The sequence below is a fragment of the Syngnathus leptorhynchus genome, unplaced genomic scaffold, assembly GCF_054491065.1.
Source record: "Syngnathus leptorhynchus isolate UIUO unplaced genomic scaffold, UIUO_Slep HiC_scaffold_262, whole genome shotgun sequence".
Lineage (NCBI taxonomy): Eukaryota > Metazoa > Chordata > Actinopteri > Syngnathiformes > Syngnathidae > Syngnathus > Syngnathus leptorhynchus.
The window spans coordinates 20001-25000 of record NW_028232229.1 but is presented as its reverse complement, the minus strand read 5'-3'; positions in this window follow the sequence as shown (position 1 = coordinate 25000).

Here is a 5000-nt window from a genome sequence, read left to right as displayed (position 1 = left end):
CTCAAAGGGACGGGGCTTGATAGCCAGGTCTGCGGGGAGGCTTGCCGGAGGGTAGGCTGAACGGTAGCTGGCGGTCGCTTACTGGCCGTGCGAGGGCTTTCGACTCGGTTTCCCGTGGCATTACCTGTGTGTAGTGGGAGGCTAGGCGTACTGGACGCGTGAGGGCGATTCGTCGCCCGTGTGGGCTGCTCATCGGGGTGGGCTGCGGTGGCACCGACACCGAGCTCGTAGTCGCGGGATTGGATGGTGGAGAGGGACTTGTCTCTATGACCCTGCCTTTCTTGCTATGGATTCTCTCATCCATGCTTTTTGAACGCTTGTGCCGCTTCTTCTGGGGCGTAGGCCGAATTCGCTGCGGCTCCTGCCATGCTGGGCTACTCCAGACGGGCTGCTTGACGAGGGGACTTTGTCCTGCTCGGGATGGTGGTCCGCGGGACAGGCCGGTGTGGTTGGGGGTAGCCAGGAGGACGATGGTGAAAGGGGAGGCGACAGGTGGCGCGAAGCAGTGGTTGTCCCGGCTCGTCTGCAGTCGGGGGGACATTGCCTAGCATGCGCGCGATGGCGCGCGGGGCCTTGGCTGTCTGTCGTGGTTCCCAGTACAGGTTGGTGGGCCTGGACACCTCATTGGTCTCTGTGGATGTGGAAGATCCCTGGAGTGTGGTACGGTGCGAGGGTCTGCCCGGACGATTTGCGGGTCACTGTGGAGATGGACCGGGGCGGTGTGTCGTTCGGCGACACTGGGGCACCGTCCCGGCTGCTGTTGCGGGTCCGTCAGTCGTCCCGGCTGGCGGCTGGCTGGTGGCTTTGCCTGGGATGCCTTGTGGGCCTGGGTGTGGGTGCATGCGTGCTCCGTACTGATGGGATCGGGCCTGTGGACCCGCGGGGCCTTCAGCTGGGGGGCCTCGTTAGGGAAGTGGTCTGGTTGGTGTCACACGTCGAGCTGCTGCGTCATGCCTGGGGTCTCTGGTGGGACAACCTGCTGGGTGTCTGGGTGGGGTCGTTGGCTTGGAAGATCACCTGTGACAGGGTGGTTCCCCGTGGCCTCTGAGACTGGACGGCGGCAATGGGAAGTAGTCGAGGATGCTGCATGGGGTGGCGCCCGACTTGGAGCGAACTTCCCTATTTATGGGTGCCGGATGGGTGGGCTGTACGGTCTCAGGTGAGGGTCATTCGGTGATGGTAGGGGCGTCTCTACCGCGGGCGGCAGCAGGTTTGGTGGCTTGTGGGCGGCCGGGGGCAGCCGGGCCCTGGTGGCTTTATGCGGGGGATTGTGCGTGGGCCAAGTGGGAATTGGCCGCGACGGTTCCCTCCTGTATTCATGTGATGGGGGTCCCTCCGGGGTTATGCGGTCGCGGCCTGGTCGGGGGAGCGCGCTTGGGTCTGAGGACGTGGGCGGAGTTCCCTGAGGGCCTGGGACGCGATTGAGCAGCCGCGGGGGTGGAAGCGCGGCGGGGAGAGTTGTCCGTCTTGGGTGGCTTGAACTTAGTTGCGATAGGTGAGGGGTCCTGAACCATATGTTGGTGGTCCGCTCCGGCGTGTGACCGGGTGCGCTGCCTCCGGATATGGGGAAGGTTAGTCGGTGGTTGGTAACAGAGGGCCAGAAATGGGGTCTTGTAATGATTAAACTTGCGGTAAATCTCACACCCATTTCGTGAATGCGACATATGGTGGACCGTCCGCAGACCATGCATATGCTCACGTTAGATGACTTTTGACTCGACGAGCGAGGTAAATACTCGAAAAGCAACCTGGTTGCGTAGTGGATGCCGGCGACCGCTTTGGGCTCGCCGGCGCTGCGCGCCGGCGCGCCGGTGTAGCCAAATGCCTCGTCATCTAATTAGTGACGCGCATGAATGGATGAACGAGATTCCCACTGTCCCTACCAACCATCTAGCGAAACCACAGCCAAGGGAACGGGCTTGGCAGAATCAGCGGGGAAAGAAGACCCTGTTGAGCTTGACTCTAGTCTGGCACTGTGAAGAGACATGAGGGGTGTAGAATAAGTGGGAGACCGCGCCATCCAAAGCGGACCTCAACCCTCCGCGGCGGGTGATGACGCGATGTGATTTCTGCCCAGTGCTCTGAATGTCAAAGTGAAGAAATTCAATGAAGCGCGGGTAAACGGCGGGAGTAACTATGACTCTCTTAAGCATAAATGCCGGGGGTCATGGGAAATGGCAACCGCCCAAGGGGAGCAGTCGGAGGTGGGCTGCTTCTCTGGTTGTCAGTCGCGTCATGTATGACTGCACCTCCACGTGGTGCCCGCTGGTAACGGCCATGCCTGGCATGGACGGCTAACGCAGTCAGCCTAGGGGGGGCAGATGCCCAGCTTCCCCCGACTCGTTGGGACAAGGTTTGGCCAACTCGGACGGTTGTTCTCGATTGGTTGGCGTGCAGACTACAGAAGGGGCTGCACGGCTTGGGTGACCTTCTGGACCCGTAAGGTGAGACTAGTCTCCCTGAGCGCTACTGAAGCAGCAGTAGTGGCTCGGATTCTGCAGTAGGATGACTACCTTTGAGTAGGAGGAAGGGCGATACCGAATACTACGAGGATCCTGGGGCCGCCGTCTGATCCCGGCGGCGGTACTCATGTAGCTCCCTCTCCCCGGTTGCCCGTCTGATCCCGGCGGGCTCCGAGTAACCTATTTCCTATCTGACCGACTGGCAATCATGACCTGCCTTGGTAGGGCCCCCATCGGCCTCGGCTTGCCGACACTGGTGGACGGTTCCTACCCACTGCGGGTCGCCCTCTAGCACCTTGCAGGCTGGCTTGTGCGCTCGCTCGGCGCCCTGCTGGTACGCCTGGTGTGACTGAATGGTGGCGAGACTGAGACGAACCGAGACGGTGCTGATGCCGTTACACATAGTGATAATAAACAAAGGCTGGATGTGGCGCCTTCTGTCGAATGTAATTTCTCAAATCCTAGCGGAAACGCAAATACTGTGAAGCCTGGGCAGCCGTGATGAGTGCTGGTCGCTGGATGGCTTTACGGGGAGCGAGCTCGGCATCTCTGATGGGGGCCTCTCCCAAGTGGGTCAGACTGTGGACTTGGCTTTGGTTGGGGACAGGCCTTACTGGGTCGTGTCGGCTGCTGCCCGGGTTTGGTTCTTAGTAAAGTCTTAAAGGGAACGGTGACTGAGCTCTGGCTGAGCCGAGCTGCCCAGGATTGCGGACCTGGGTTATCAAGAACCGCGGAGGCACGGCTTAATGGGGGGTCGTGACTGCTCGAGCGACCTCATCTTCACGTGCTTGAGGTTGGGTGCGTGTATGGCGTGTGATCAACCGCCTCGGAGGCCATGGGGACCAACTTTCGGGGTTTGGCTGAGGGTCCTCGAACGGCTGTAGTCATGTCTACAGACCATGTTGCGAAATCTCCTTTGGTTCGGAAGTCCGTGTCGCAGCTGCACAGAGTCGGAGTCACAGTCAGTCTGGCCGGTGGAGCGGGTGGACCCAGGCTGGCGAAGCTCCTGACAACTCCTCAGTGGCACTGGTGGCCGCCGTCGGTCTGGTTATGAGAGTATGGGCGACGGATGCTATGATGGTGCCGCAGCTTGTTTCTGGGAGGGCATTTTGACAGAGATGCCTGTGGTATGTTGTGCGGGTGTGAGTCGCCGGCATATCACTGACGAGTGGGGTTGTCCGACGCGTGTTGGGTGACGAAACGAGTGAGGTGGATATGGAGGTCCCTGTGTGACGGCACGGCAGGCAGTTTGTAGGGTGAGTGAGACACCTTGCGGCTGTTGCGCTGGTCAAGGAAGCAGGTCAGAGCCTGTACTGACCGAGTCTCCTGCTTCATTCAACTTGGCCGGTTTTGAACGCTATGCTCGTGGTCGAGTCCAGGCAGGACTGGGGGTCTGGCCCCTCAGGCTGGGCTTCGGCCGGGAAGCAACTGATGAGGCTGTCTGCCACGTGAAGGGTGCGTGGAGTCGATCCCAGGGTTCTCAAAGGGACGGGGCTTGATAGCCGGGTCTGCTGGGAGGCTTGCCGGAGGGTGGGCTGAACAGTAGCTGGCGGTCGCTTGCTGGCCGTGCGAGGGCTTTCGACTCGGTTTCCCATGGTCATGGCCTGTATGTAGTGGGAAGCTAGGCGTACTGGACGCGTGAGGGTGATTCGTCGCCCGTGTGGGCTGCTCATCGGGGTGGGCTGCGGTGGCACCGACACCGAGCTCGCAGTCGCGGGATTGGATTGTGGAGAGGGACTTGTCTCTATGACCCTGCCTTTCTTGCTATGGATTCTCTCATCCATGCTTTTGAACGCTTGTGCCGCTTCTTCTGGGGCGAAGGCCGAATTCGCTGCGGCGCCTGCCATGCTGGGCTACTCCAGTTGGGCTGCTTGATGAGGGGACTTTGTCCTGCTCAGGATGGTGGTTCGCGGGACAGGCCGGTGTGGTTGGTGGTAGCCAGGAGGACGTTGGTGAAAGGGGAGGCGACAGGTAGCGCGAAGCAGTGGTTGTCCCGGCTCGTCCGCAGTCGGGGGCCATTGCCTAGCATGCGTGCGATGGCGCGCGGGGCCTTGGCTGTCTGTCGTGGTTCCCAATACAGGTTGGTGGGCCTGGACACCTCATTGGTCTCTGTGGATGTGGAAGATCCCTGGAGTGTGGTACGGTGCGAGGGTCTGCCCGGACGGTTTGCGGGTCACTGTGGAGATGGACCGGGGCGGTGTGTCGTTCAGCGACGCTGGGGCACCGTCCCGGCTGCTGTTGCGGGTCCGTCAGTCGTCCCGGCTGGCGGCTTGCTGGTGGCTTTGCCTGGGATGCCTTGTGGGCCTGGGTGTGGGTGCGTGCGTGCTCCGTAATGATGGGATCGGGCCTGTGGACCCGCGGGGCCTTCGGCTGGGGGGCCTCGTTAGGGAAGTGGTCTGGTTGGTGTCACACGTCGAGCTGCTGCGTCATGCCTGGGGTCTCTGGTGGGACAACCTGCTGGGTGTCTTGGTGGGGTTATTGGCTTGGAAGATCACCTGTGACAGGGTGGTTCCCCGTGGCCTCTGAGACCGGACGGCG